Source organism: Hoplias malabaricus, chromosome 9 (genome assembly GCF_029633855.1).
Source record: "Hoplias malabaricus isolate fHopMal1 chromosome 9, fHopMal1.hap1, whole genome shotgun sequence".
Classification (NCBI taxonomy): domain Eukaryota; kingdom Metazoa; phylum Chordata; class Actinopteri; order Characiformes; family Erythrinidae; genus Hoplias; species Hoplias malabaricus.
The window spans coordinates 35,556,902-35,572,407 of record NC_089808.1 but is presented as its reverse complement, the minus strand read 5'-3'; the positions used below and the strand labels follow the sequence as shown (position 1 = coordinate 35,572,407).

The 15,506-nt window shown below is 39.3% G+C and overlaps 1 long non-coding RNA gene across 1 annotated transcript; it reads left to right on the top strand.

Moving 5' to 3' along the window:
• The first annotated feature begins 5,868 nt into the window (after positions 1-5,868).
• On the top strand, positions 5,869-9,982 carry LOC136706707 (uncharacterized). Its single transcript, XR_010804135.1, has 6 exons — positions 5,869-5,972; positions 6,407-6,499; positions 6,866-6,922; positions 7,066-7,137; positions 7,872-7,931; positions 9,225-9,982. It is a non-coding gene; the product is annotated as an uncharacterized lncRNA (long non-coding RNA).
• Positions 9,983-15,506: the final 5,524 nt, after the last annotated feature.

The following is a 15,506-nucleotide window of genomic DNA, read 5'->3' as shown; positions in this document are numbered from 1 at the left end:
TCATTGTGTCATAGTTTAAATGTAGGTGGGGATCTCATTGCTGTAACTTTATAATGATCTTCTTTATCTTGCTGTTTGTGAAAGCTGCTGGTACAGAGTTGTGAAAGTTTACAAATGACATGGTTCTTTCGCCTTCAGTCATTTTACACATAGTAACAGCTAATTTGCTAGTACAGACCACACCTGTAGAGGCTGAAATGGGGAGGTGAACTCAGAAGTCTTGGGGGAGAAGTTCAGGGCGGCTTATGAATGCGTATGACGTCAGACCGCCCAAAAAATTGCAGGAATGCTGGTGATTAAGTGCTACAGAATGGACAGGTTCAGGTACTCTGGTCGAGGGTTTGACTGGTGTCCTGGATCGTGTGTAGGTGAATGAAAGGGGTTAGTGACTCCATGAATGAACTGCCTTTAATAAACTGGTGTCATGTTAGAGGGTAGAGGAATAGCATTAGTTTGAGTAAATTGAATGTCCTTTATTGAATATGATGATGACAGAAATTCTAGCGTGATTGGTAATTTGAGTATTCAAATGCCGCAGCAGTAAAGGGGTAATGAAACATGATAAGAGTCAGAGTTGGTCTGAAGATGGCCAAGATCATCACGCCAGCGGAAATCAAATTGATCAACTACTGATAGAACTTTAAAGTATCACCAGCTAAATATCATTAAGTTACAGTGTAACAATAATAGTGACATCAACCTGGGGCCACCGTGACAGAGTGTTGCTAAGTCCTTTTCTACTTCAGTGTAATTGGTGGTGGTTGGTTAATGGTGAGGGGTCTGAGGCTGGCAACAATAGGTGGAAAGTGAATTAGTAGCAGCCTTGAAGTTGAATACTACAGAGGGGCAGCATTAATAAAGTGAGATGTCCTTCGTTGGCAGGTGTGCTCTGGTGGTGCCTTTTAAATGGCATAGAGGGAATTGAGAAATCGAAGGATGATCTAGAGAGTAGACAGATGAGGCCAAATAAGAAGCCCAAAAGGATCAGCACCGCAGGAACCATGAGACAGAGAGAAGGCAGTTTGTCACACAGGAGCAAACTCTGAAATAGACAGATCCAAAAGGTGCTGAGGAGCTCAAGCAAGGTGTCAATGTAGAAAGTTGACTCAAGGATAGTGGAGATGCCTAGATGGTGAAAAGCAAGTTTGTCCGACGTGGAAATGATGTGAATTTGTGGGGTATATATAGGGCTGAGAGGAGGAGTTTTGGGAGTGGTCCTACTCCCAAAATTATATTATTACATCACGTCAATATTTTATATTAATGCATCTTCTGTTCTTCTCCCTGCTTTAGTGCTGACTGTTCTCCTCCACTGTGGACAAGCTCAAGGTGAATCATTACATCTTCATTTATTCTTTCATTGTCATTCAGAGATATTTTCATGTATCACTTGTGCTTTCCATTTAATCAGAGGTTCTCCAACTGCTCCTGAGAGAACCCAAGACTGTACAAATCTATTCCTGTTTTCTGCATTTTACAGAGGTTCATGTATCTCTCTGAACCATGTGGGGATCCTGGGGCTGCTCTGAATACCACAGTAACAGTGTAATACAATAATAGATACTGTGTGTTTAGATACAGAACGCCTCATAGACCTCACATTCAACAAGCTGAAGGTTGTTTTGTAAGGGGCCGCACACGGTCAGTGGGGTATTTTGGGATGGAACAGATATTTGATTGGATCAAAGCAGTTTTTCTTTAAAGTAGTATTTTATCAGTTAAGAGGGTTTCAGTCCTGGATAGAGTTTGTATCATCTGTTGTCAGTATTTTGATTCTACGAGTGCTCTCTCATTTCAGTGAACATTAGACAGTTCACGAAGTATCTGCAGCAGGAGAGTGGCAAAAACTAGAGAACATACAACTCTGAGGATTTAAAGAAAGATCAAAACTCTTGCTTTAATCACAGAAGCAGTAACTGTTGTGTCTGAATAGGTATTCTCCCGGAGCTCTGGTGTCCTCTCCCTGTCCAAAATCACATGTTTATAGGTGGATTGGCTGTTCAATTTACCATTGTCCATAGATGTGAGAGCGAGGGTGTTCACTGATGAGGGTCAGATCTGGACCCACCATGACCCTGAAAAACTTGAAGCAGTTACTGAGAATGTATTAATGAATGAATCTATGAATGAATTCATGTCTTTGTGTCCGGTGTCTGCCATAGCAACCTTCTTTTAGTTTTCTTTCTTTGTCCGGTTCTGTCTCTGTTTGTGTTTCCTTGTATTCTTTCACTGTTCAGTTCTTTTCCATGTGCTTCTTTGTTTCTTTACAGTTCCAAAGTGTTTGTTTCATTCTGGTGATGTTAGCCACAGTACCATGATTTTATTACTCCAGGTGTTTCATGCTCCCTTATGTTTTAAATTCATGTGTGTCTAAAAAAATAAATTAAAAATAAATTATTAAAATTTGATTTATTTCTTTAAATTTCAGATTAAATTTTCATTCATTATCTGTAACCCTTATCCAGTTCAGGGTCGCAGTGGGTCCAGAGCCTACCTGGAATCATTGGGCGCAAGGTGGGAATACACCCTGGAGGGGGCACCAGTCCTTCACAGGGCAACACAGACACACACACACACACACACACACACACACACACACACACACATACATACAGACATTTTTGAGTCACCAATTCACCTACCATCGTGTGTTTTTGGACTGTGGGAGGAAATCGGAGCACCCGGAGATAACCCACGCAGACACAGGGAGAACACACCAACTCCTCACAGACAGTCACCCGGAGGAAACCCGGAGGTCCCTGGAGCTGTGTGACTGCGACACTACCTGCTGCGCCACTGTGCCACACCCGGTTTTAAATTTTATTATTATTTCAATTGTTAGTTAATTAAATTATTATGTATGATATTGTTAAATTAAATCATTATTTAATTATTTATTTATTACATGGTTTCTATGCTTCCACCCACGGTCCAAAAGCACAGGTTGGTAGGTGGATTGGAGACTCAAAAGTGTCCGTGTGCAGGAGTGAATGTGAGTGTGTGTGAGTCTGTGTTGCCCTGTGAAGGACTGGTGCCCCCTCCAGGGTGTATTCCCGCCTTGCGCCCAATGATTCCAGGTAGGCTCTGGACCCACCGCGACCCTGAACTGGATAAGGGTTACAGATAATGAATGAAAATTTAATCTGAAATTTAAAGAAATAAATCAAATTTTAATAATTTATTTTTAATTAATTTTTTTAGACACACATGAATTTAAAACATAAGGGAGCATGAAACACCTATACGCAAAATTATAACCAAAAACCATAATGATGATAAATTTTGAATAGAGTTTTATATGTGGAAAGGATATTTGAAAGTACTGTAATTTAATGAGGGAGAGCAGAGGGTTGAGAGTTATCCACTGTCCCTCAGGTTACTGCATATGTCATAGTGAGGGATGCTGTGTTCACTTCACTGAGCAGAACCTGTCCTCATTTAAATATATATCGTTTTGGCAAAATTATGTGAAATTGAGTTACATTTTTCACAGTGAAGGAGGAAGTTCAGCTCTGTCTCTACCTCACTGCTCTTCCCACAGTCTTCTGTCTCTGGGCAGCCTGGACTTCTTATATCTGCCCGTCAGTGGTCACTGAGCCTGTACTTGGTCAGGATCTGTCTTTGCTGTAGATCTCTGATGGTACAGAGATAATCTACCAATCTGTACTCTCTGTTTAGTGCCGATAGCTCTGTAGTTTAGACTGGGTTTTAGTTTCAGTGTCTCAATTCGTCAGTCGTGCGGCAGTGGGACTGGGTTTAAGCGTTTTTCTCTGTATGACCATTGTCTGACTGTGTTTGAGTGTTGAGGCTGTCCTTTTCTCCTGTTCCTGATGAACACCTGTTCCAGACGTAACACTTGAACACGGTGAAGAGCATATCGTACACATTCTGTAGTCCTTATGGTCAATGTTCTGGTTTCACATAAAAATCACTGCACTGTCTCCCCTCCCCTGTATTTAATGTTTATTTTTATTGCACTTGTCTCTCATTGTTACACATTTGAACCCTGCACCTTAAGTAGTGCTGTGTGAGTGAGTGGTTTGTTGCTGGAGGAACAATGTTTCATTTTTCTGTGCATTGTACACACTGTAAATGGTTTAAATGACAGTAAGAAACACTTGAATTGGTCACTGTTTGAACATGAGAATGAATAAAGTGATGACGACGTGAAGCACAGCACTGTTCTGTGGTGAAATCCTCCACCAGTTTGATGTGTCACACACCTACCTCCCATTTGAAAAACTGAAGGTAAATCCAGGACAGCAGCATTTAAGATGTCCGCCGCATTAGTGACACACTTTAACAGGTTTTACAGCTTTCTCCTGAAACTGGATCACCGTCTGTCAAACCATTCTCATTTTATATGTGTTTCTCCTTCATTTTAAGACGGAGTGAGGCCAAAGGCTAAAGTGAGGGTGCAGCCGGCTGAGCGTGTTTCCATCGGAGACAGAGTCACTCTCACGTGTGATGTAGAAGGTGGAGATGTGTGGAATTACGAGTGGTTTAAGGATAATAAACCTCTCAGTGATGCTCAGAGGAAGAAGGAATATGAAATCTCTGCTGTTGATGAGTCTCATACAGGTGTTTATAGCTGTAGGGGAACACAGTCAACACAGCCACGCTACTCAGAGACCAGTGATGCAGTTACACTGACTGTAGGTGGGTTCCTCATGTTTCTCATTGTATTTCTACCATTAGAGCTGCACTACTGCTGCAGAAATAGCATCCTTTACATAATCCTGTGACCATCATTTCTATTCACGTGTGATTAGTTTTACATGAGGAGGTGTGGTAATGTTATTATTATCAGAGTTTCTAAAAATCCCAGCAAAGCCTCTAAGTGAATGACTCTGTATTTCTGTGGTGGGAAGGCAGTGTGTAAACTATGTAGCCCCTCCCACCTCTGTCCTTCATAGAAAGGTCAGTTATTTCATGAGAATGAGCCATACATATTAGAGAGATACTGAGCTAAAATTACATTACCTTACCTCCACATTTAACAATAATCCTGTTTGTAAAGGGTTTTAAAAACCAGGTGATTTCTGGGATCTGGTCATAATTCCACTCACATTGTAAAGGGAAATCAGCTCTGATCTCTACATCATTTCATATCAACAGTGAAACCTAAGCCAACAGCAAGAGTGGAGCCTCAGAGCACTGTCTACACTGGAGACACAGTTACTCTGATCTGTGAACTGCAGACAGCACTCACTGGATGGAGGTTTCTCTGGTTCAAAGGAAATTCCTCAGAACATCAGGCTGCTGTAGCTGGAGGCACCAACAGAGTCAGTTTAACAATGTCCAACCCAGGAAGAGAAGAATATAAATGTATAGCGCTCTGGGGAGAAACATACAAATCACAGTACAGTGACGCAGTCAAGATTACAGTGAGAGGTGTGTTAGAGTTTCAGTTTCTTCACAAACGGTTGACTAAAAATATACAAAAATGGTTTACGATGTATAAGTATCATCATGTCTCTTGTTTGTGTGATTTTTTAAAAGTGAGACCAAAGGTTAAAGTGAGGGTGCAGCCGGCTGAGTGTGTTTCCATTGGAGACAGAGTCACTCTCACGTGTGATGTAGAAAGTGGAGATGTGTGGAATAACTAGTGGTTTAAGGATAATAAATTATGAACAGAGCAATGAAGATAATGTATCTAACAAGTGCAGGAGAGTTAAAGTGTAAACTATCTACATCAGTGTCACACACCTGTGTTAAACCACACACAATTATCTCAGAGAGTATATATTTTCTGACATTGTATGATAAGCTTTTATCTTATATTTTTGTGCTATTTGATTTCTTCTATAATACTACAGTAAACAAAGTGTTTAAAAACCAGTTCAGGTTCCTCTCTTTATCCTCAGAGTCTGGGTTGAGTCGTGTGGCAGTGGGACTGGCAGTGGGACTGGGTTTTAGCTTTTTTCTCTGTTTGACCCTGGTCCTGATCTGCTGTTACAAGAAGAGAAAAGGTTTGTTAATCGTACCATTCTATCAGTATAGCTTCACTGTAGGTACAAAACCTTGTATCTCCAATAATAAAGCAACATTACAGAAGGACAGACCACTTCTAACTTTCAGTGTAAGTTAGTTACAATATTTTAGTAAGTTCATTAAAGGCTAGTTTTATTGCTCTGCTTCATGAAAAATAATGACACAGTGTAAACAGTAATGTGGTACATTCAAATGTATGTAAATTAAACTTCAAAAATTGTGCCACACAATGTTGATCCATTTTAAGAACTTAAATATATTCTTGGATCACCTTTGTTTATTTTTGTGACTGCAGTTTTACACCTGTTTTACATCTGTTGATTCCTGCCATATTCGTGGTTTAACAAAAGGTTGTAAAAGTTTATTCTTTTAAGTGGATCTCTTCTCTTTTCATCACTGGTTCATGGTGCAGGTGCAGGATCTGTTTTCTCCTCAAATGAAAACCAGCAGAACCTGGATCAGAGTGTGTCAGGACCTGCAAACTCTCTCTCAGAATCAGCAGCAGGTCAGTTTACACCTTTATGAAACACACCAGTTTCTTAACCCCAAGTCAAGCTTCATCAGAGTTCACATCAGTTTTCTTTCTTAAAGACACAGGCAGGGGGTTATTGGATTGTAAAATGAGGGTGTTACATTTTTTTAAAATGTGAAGGTAAAGTGAAAAAACTCTTACCCTGTTAACATCTGCATTGCTTCCATTTATCAACCACGTTCACACTCCATTAGCGGTAGTCCATCAGTGTAGTGAGGTAACTTTAACGGCTAAAAAGAAAATGAGAGGAAATGGTAAAAACTGCATCTCTGTAATAACACAAACCTATTTTCTATGTAACTGACTCAGCATAAAAATCTAAACTGATTTCTGTGATAGATGCTCCCCAGACAAAAGCAGGTGATGTGATATATTCCCAGATAAACAACTCCCAAGGTAAGCAGTGTCTACTACACACACTCAAAAGAACACACAACACTGTGGTGACACATAAAATCAATACTCACTCTGTAAAACAAACGTATTAATGAATCTATGAACACATTTATTGGTTAAATCCTTATTTATATTTTCATTAGAGGATGATGCTGTTCCAGGGCCAAGTGGTGCACTCTATGCACAGATTAATAAAAAGAAGGCTAACGGCGAAGGTAAAAATAAACTAATGATAATACTTTCCATATTTACAGAGAAATGTCCATTGTATTTTGGAAACCTTTTCATCCAACATTTCTGCTGTAGAGTGAAATAAGGTTCTGATGCTGGATGATGATTAGTTCTGGGTCAAATCCAGTTAATGCCAAATTAAATTGTATTGGATGGAGCTCCATCTCTCCTTAGAAAACAATTCTTCTGCTCTGGTGCTGGGCCGTCTCTGACCACCAGAGGGAGATACCTCTCCAAACTCAGAGCATATCAGGCTCAAAAGCCCACATCTGGCAAAAACATGGAGTTCAGGGCTGGGTCATTGTCTAATCTACTGACTCAGGGGGTGGTTCACCTACTGGGTGACCTTCCTCGTTACACCCCAGACCAGTGCTGAGTGTGTTATACCCATTAGCTGATGTTTAGCTCTGAGCATGGAGAACCTTAGGCTCATGTGCAGCTGCTCCATGTTTACTTCATGTTTTTCTGTAGTGACAGATGGTGTTCTTAAGGCATCAGATTTGAGCTGTGTAACAGAGGAACTGTTCTATGGAGCATTGGACCTTCAACACCTACTCTAACAAAGACTCTCTATAAGTGCATGTGCTGTATGAGCAGGTGTCCAAAAACTTTAGGCTATTATATGGTGTAGTATCAGAACTGAAATGTTCAACACTTTGTTTTCAAACACCAGTTGTTCGTGTTCACTGTTGACTCTGTGTCTCTTGTCCGTTATTAGGAAAGGCCACTGCAGACGCTGACATTGTTTACTCAAAACTGAAGTACAGTGCACCTTAATGTAAGATTAAGCTCTACCTGGTCAAACAACACAGCTCAGGACAATCCTGAGTACACTGGAAGGTATTATGTGTTCCTGTCTGAGCAGGGAATAGAACACTAGTCTGCCATGTGAAGGGCAGTGATGTTATCTGCTCTGCTACAACACTAGAGGGAGGCAGAGAGCAGCATCTCCACCACAATTGGGACAAACCAAAACAGCTGGACAGACTGTACTTAAGCTGCTTTTTGGATTTAGTCCTGAGCTCCCACTCAGTGCTGCACTATGTGCTTGTAATTTAAAAAACCCTTGAGTTTATGCCTTGAGTTCCCCTTCACTTTTTCTTACATCAGACCAAACCCCTTCTGACCTGTCCCTTGATGTTTCTCTAAAGCTTTTACCTGCGGTCAGTGGCTCATTCACTTTGAACGTCTCTTGTGCCTTAAATGTTTGATGTACTGTTTATTGCAATTTGACAAATGAAGATAACATTTATGACATTATTTCTCCAGAAATCTTTCTGTCTCATGAAGTTTGCACTTTTTAAATCTTATTTCGGACTAAACCACTTAATCTTTTTAGGGGTTTCACCAAGTTATTTTTACCCAGAGTAATTTACAGTGGACATTAAATAGCACCCTATTCCCTTGGTTTGGATCATCACACTAAATGCACAGTAACAGAAAAGGCATGCTTTACATGCTCTCAGTTTTTAGTTGGCCTCTTTTTAGTTCATTTAGTTTTGTGTTTTTTAGTTGAATGTGTTTTGTTGAAAGGAAAATGTATTTTATTTTATTTACACTTTGAAAATCACATTGTAATTCATTCTAAAGATGTTCCATACGACTGAGGTCAGAACTCAATGCCTTTACAAAACCATTTCGTTTTCAGTCTTGCTCAGGGACTTGGGGACACTGGCATAGAGCTTCACCAAATTGTTCTACTCTGATACTACGCTGTAGCTTTGAGATTTCCTTTTTCTGAACAAAGAAAAGCACAAACCATGACACACCCACACAGTTCATTATTCCTTTTCTGCTTTGATCAGCACTAGGCATTTGAGCGAATTGTGATGTTCCACTGGCTTCCTCTAAACCATGATTCGTGTGTAAATCAATCTGCAGTCATCATTAGGACAAGACTGAGGGATGCAGTTATACCTTATTCATGTTTGTACAAAGTTAGAAATAAGTTCAGGAATCGAACTCTGGTGTTGCTTAGTTGCTTGTTTCTTTACACTTACTACGACCAAAACCTTTGCTTTGTTAGTTGTACAAATCAAATCCCATTTACTAATGGCATTTCTCTTAACAGATCCCTGAAGAAGGCCTTTGTTGATGCTGAACTCAGCTGTGATCATCTGTAGTGGCTCCTGACTGTGACTTTACGGGAACAGAGAGAAGAGACAGCGTCTGAACATGTATAAACTTTTACTAAGGGAAATTTATAAATGTAATGTGCTTTTACTTATAATTTTATCTTTTACTCATCATTGCCTGTACAGCCTTGGAAATCTTGAAGGGTAAACACTTAAAAATTATGGTTCTACAAGGGCTCTTTATGAAAGGAAATTGTTCTGTACAGAACCCTGAACACGTGAAGAATAGATTTTATGATTAAAGCTTGACATGTTTTTTGGTGCAGTGTAGACCTCTTTTATAAAAGGTGCTGTATAAAATCATCTATAATACATTCTCCATCAATCTGAAACCCACTTCACAAAGAACCACCATTTTTAAGTGTCTACTTAATAATAATTATTCCTCCAGTGTGCCATACTTAGAAAGTGAAAATGGTCTTGACTCATTTTGTAGCTCTACTGTTTAAACACTGATTACTGCAGAGTTTAAGAGTTTTCAGGAGTTCTGAACTCACTGTACTGAAGAGTCAGTAATGTCAGTGATGATGTGTGCTGGTGTGATGAGTTCCCTGGAGCTCTGAGTGTTTGATCCAGAGAGTAATCTGGTGTCTTTTATGGTATAATTTGAACCTTTAATTTGAACTCTGGAGCAGCTGCACAGGAGTCTGAAATTAACATAGTGTGTGTAGTTTTATATCATAACCGATTTATGTAATAAACACATAGTTTAATCTTTAATACCTGGATCAACACAAATAAATATATACATTTTCTAACCTCAACAGCTCTACTTTGTTTTGTTTTTTTAGAAACAATGTATAATAACATTTAGGAACAAAACCAGCAAAATGCAGGAAGACATAAAAATGTCAATGAAGTATATTAAAATAGAGGATAATTTAATATCTACATAGGCATATATTATTAAGTGGGTGCAGTACACAGGATGACCCATTGTTCTTAAATTTTTGTCTCTGTGTGAATGGGATGTTGGGTAAGCTTTCCTGGAGGTAGCAAGACAGGATGTCCTTACAAGTGATCTCTTTTTACCAGGACAGGAAATGAAGTAAACAAAAGCCATAGTATTAACCTTATGTTGACACTGACCAAGGTCTTTTTCAGAGTCTTCTTCACAATACTGAAAATAAACTACAATGTCATAGAAGAACCGCTTTGGGTTCCACAAAGAACCATGTTTGTTTAAGACTGGGAAGAACCTTTTAACGGTTTAAAAATCCATCAGTCAATCTTAAGTTTCTTTACCCATGTAAAGTTATTAGCAAAAATGTTTTTTTTTTTTTTTTTTATGAAAACAACAGTGGTTGGAGAGTAGGTAGCTCTGTATTGGATCTTTTTGGTCCACGTTCCTACAGGAGTGTTCCAGGGGTCAGTCCTAAACTTCTTGTACATTACTGTTATTCTATTCTGATCATTCATTAAGTGTATGATATTAATTTTAAGTTGCAAGAGCTTTTTAATATTTTTTTTGCTGCTAAGAGGATTAAGAAAGTCTCCGGTTCAACTCAGAACAAAATGAAAATGTAATGCTCCCACGGATCTCTACACCAAAGGATCGCTGATTCGCTCATTTCGCTGTCAATCAAAAAGGGATTCAGCTTCAGACAGATCATCCAATCATCATGCAGAAGCTGAGTATCTAGCTAGCTAAATAACCAACATTATTCATGACAATAGCCTAGCAATAAGCTAAACTCAAATTTAGGGGTACCGTTATTCTTGTAAATGTGATCGAAGTCGAACTCGAATTCATCCGACACTAAACCTCCGTAATGCAGCTACGTAGCCGAGTATAATCTGAGACACCGAGTTTAGCGAGTCAAGCTAACGTTAACTAACACCAACTAAAACAGGCGAAGTGAGTGTCCTTACCCTGTTTACCTCCATGTTACAGAGGCTCTTGAACACCTTTCGTTGGTGTCCTTACATGCCCATATTGTTGGAAAAGCGCCAGTGAAATGAGCTACAGATAACGGAGTGAGCGGATGGTCCTTTCCAAAGTGCCCGTTTAAAGTTGACAAATTTAGTCCATTTTCTGGATATTTTGGGATCTTTGGGCCATTTGTGCACAGATGTCCCACTGTACATTGATAATCAATGTGGGTGACACAACATCTGATATAAATGATCTGGATATTTAGCATTCTCCTCCAAGTGTGTTGATGTTTGAAAAGAAGCAGTAGTTGTCCTTAAGTGTCTCTGCGGAAGGCTGTTCTCCTCTCTTTCCCAGAGTAGAGACATTGTGAGACTGGGGGAGTCTGAGCGAACAGGAGGAATTATGTAATCTGAGGAGAAAAATTACAAAATATAAAAATACATTACAGAAGGAGTAACTTTCTGTTTATTTTGGACGATCAGATTAAATCTTCAGTTACTGCTGTGACACCAACATGACCTTTATGATATTTAATCCACTGTGTGTGTGTGTGTGTGAGAGAGAGAGAGAGAGAGAGAGAGAGAGGGAGGAAGTGTTGAGTGCTGAACTCAGACCGTTAGTTCTTCATTCAGTCAGTAATTACTGGGACATTATGGAGCCCTGATCTATATGGTTCTTTCTCCTTTCCAAATATGGTGAACGTAAAGTTTGGTCTACATTTGCACATTCCAGGGACTGAGGGAGAGGAAAACATTTATAGTCTCCTATCCTTACTGAGAGCTTATCCTTAACACTTCCCTCTTGGAGCACATACACCAAACATACGTCTAAACATACAGTACAGTGAACATCCATTAATGCTGCACTTCAGGCCTTATGTTTAAAATATACATCAGCACCCAATGATTCTGGGTAGGCTCCGGATCCACCGTCATCCTGAACTGGATAAGCACTTACAGACAATGAATGAATGAATGAATGCACTGGTTTTCACTAAAAATATTAAAGAATTCCCCATTTTTCACCACAATAACAATTTTAAACTGTCTATTACTTGTGTCACTATTAAGATATTAACTTTAAGGTAATGAGTATATTATCAGTAGCACATTCTTCTACAGTCTGCTGTACTCTGTAGAAATTGTGTTACTTTTATTGTTTTCTGGCCACGGTTCAAACTGACGCATTACAAACCTGTTCCCAGTTAATGATTCTGGGGTCATTTCTAACCCAGACTCTCCTCATTTTCTCATCTCTCCAGTAAAGTAGGGCTGCCCTGAATAACATTTATCATATATTTTCCTTTCTGCCTTATTTTACTGTGTTCTGTGCATTGAGCAGTGTGTGGTGTTTTAAGGTGGTATCAGGCCTGCAGTGGGAGACCTTTGTTGTTTTTATAACTTTTTATATTAATGCATCACATCTTCTGTTCTTCTCCCTGCGTTAGTGCTGACTGTTCTCCTCCACTGTGGACAAGCTCAAGGTGAATCATTACATCTTCATTTATTCTTTCATTGTCATTCAGAGATATTTTCATGTATCACTTGTGCTTTCCATTTAATCAGAGGTTCTCCAACTGCTCCTGAGAGAACCAGAGACTGTACAAATCTATTCCTGTTTTGAATAGAACCATGTTCCTCTGAACCATGTGGGGATCCTGGGGCTGCTCTGAATACCACAGTAACAGTGTAATACAATAATAGATACAATGTGTTTAGATACAGAACGCCTCATAGACCTCACATTCAACAAGCTGAAGGTTGTGTCGTAAGGGGCCGCACACTGTCAGTGGGGTATTTTGGGATGGAAGCAGTAACTGTAGTGTCTGAATATGCATTCTCCTGGAGCTCTGGTGTCCTCTCCCTGTCCAAAATCACATGTTTATAGGTGGATTGACTGTTCAATTTACCATTGTCCACAGATGTGAGAGCGAGGGTGTTCACTGATGAGGGTCGGATCTGGATCCACCATGACCCTGAAAAACTTGAAGCAGTTACTGAGAATGAATTAATGAATCTATGAATGAATTCATGTGTTTGTGTCAGGTGTCTGCCATAGCAACCTTCTTTTAGTTTTCTTTCTTTGTCCAGTTCTGTCTCCATCTGTGTTTTTTTGTATTCTTTCACTGTTCAGTTCTGTTTCCATGTGCTTCTTTGTTTCTTTACAGTTCCCAAGTGTTTGTCTCGTCCTGGTGATGTTAGCCACAGCCTCATGGTTTTATTACTCCAGGTGTTTAATGCTCCTTTATGGATTAAATTCAGGGTTGTGGCTCTAAAAATGTAAAAATAAATTATTAAACTTGGAATTATTTCTTTAAATTTCAGATTCAGTTTTATTTTAATTGTTATTTAAACATGCATATTCTTTCTGTTCAACGTGCTCAGTGTGGCACACACAGACACACAATGCAAATACTGAGTCAACCTCTCTTTTTTTTATCTGGATTCAGGTGTGATAGTTATATTGCCCACACCTGTTACCTGCCACAGGTGAGTTTAAACCCGCATCACATGCTTGAAACAAAGTTATTTACCCACAATTTTGAAAAGGTGCCAAAAATATTTTCTAGCACTTTTTTGAGTTTTTTTGCCCACAATAAAACAAAGGAAATAAACATGTGTATAACAAAATATGTATTTGCATTAATTTTCTGGGAGAAATACTTGTCCTTCAGGTTACTACATATGTTGCAGTGAGGGATGCTGTGTTCCTTTCACTGAGCAGAACTTTACAGTTTTCACTTTCTGTCAAAATAAAAATGAAGGAAATATTTTGTTTTGCTTTGGAAAATAATTATGTGAAAATTTTCACAGTGGATGAGGACATTTAGCTCTGTCTCTACCTCACTTCTCTCACACTGACCATGGTCTTATGTCTCTGGACTGCCTGGACTTTTTATATCTGTCCTTCTCTACAGTGAGGCTGTGGTCACTGAGCCTGTACGTAGTCAGGATCTGTCTGTTCTGTGGATCTCTTATATTGGGTGTGTTACATGCTCTTACCAACATTTCCTGTGAGCAGGGGATGTCTGAGTGTTTGTATTAGCATGGTTGTTTGTACTTTTGCTCGGTTTATTGGTAGTAGAAAGTTCTTCCTGTTTTCAGAGAGTAAGTTTAGATCCTGAAACTAAACTAAAGTAGAAGAGAGAAAAGATTATCAACGTTGAACAACAAATTTACAAACTCCTTTAATGAACAAAGCCTTATCACTGAGTGTTTATCAGGGCGACACTTCCACTGTAAAGTAAAAACACCTCTGATCTGTTCATTGTTTCTTATCAGCAGCGAAACCTAAGCCAACAGCAAGAGTGGAGCCTCAGAGCACTGTCTACACTGGAGACACTGTTACTCTGATCTGTAAACTGCAGACAACACTCAATGGATCCCAGAAGTTTCACTGGATAAAATATCCTCCATTAGTAACACTGAAAGATGCAGTTGGAGTTAGAGTCAATGTAACAGCGTCCAACACAGGAACAGAAGTATATCAATGTATAGCCAAAGATGGACAAGACTTCATCTCAGATTACAGTGATTCAGTCAAGATTACAGTGAGAGGTGGGTTCATCCAAATTATTTGATTTGAGGACAGTTATTTTCTACACTATTCCATGCTTTTCAAGTTCAAGATCAGTGAGAATATCATTTTTATTGTACAGTGTGTTTCAAACATAAAGAAACACCCTAAAAAATCCAGCCAGGTGTTTTAGTGAAAGTTCATCAGGAATGGGGTGAAAAGGACAGATGTAAAACTTGAACACAATGAAGAGCATATCGTACACATTCTGCAGTCCTTATGGTCAAAGTTCTGGTTGGTCCACCGCATTAGTGACATGCTTTAACAGGTTTTACAGCTTTCTCCTGAAACTGGATCACCGTCTGTCAAACCATTCTCATTTTATATGCGTTTCTCCTTCATTTTAAGATGCAGCGAGACCAAAAGGCTAAAGTGAGGGTGCAGCCGTCTGAGCGTGTTTCTATCGGAGACAGAGTCACTCTCACGTGTGATGTAGAAACACAGTTAACACAGCCACGCTACTCAGAGACCAGTGAAACTGTTACACTGACTGTAGGTGAGTATCCTATTCACACGTGATTAGTTTTACATGAGGAGGTGTAGTTATTATTATCAGAGTGAATGACTCTGTATTTCTGTTGTGGGAAGGCGGTGTGTAAACCATGTAGCCCCTCCCACCTCTGTCCTTCATAGAAAGGTCAGTTATTTCATGAGAATCAGCCATAAATATTAGAGAGATCCTGAGATAAAACTGCATTACCCTACCTCTACATTTAAAGCTAATCCTGTTTGTAAAGTGTTTTAAAAACTAGTTGAATTCTGGGAT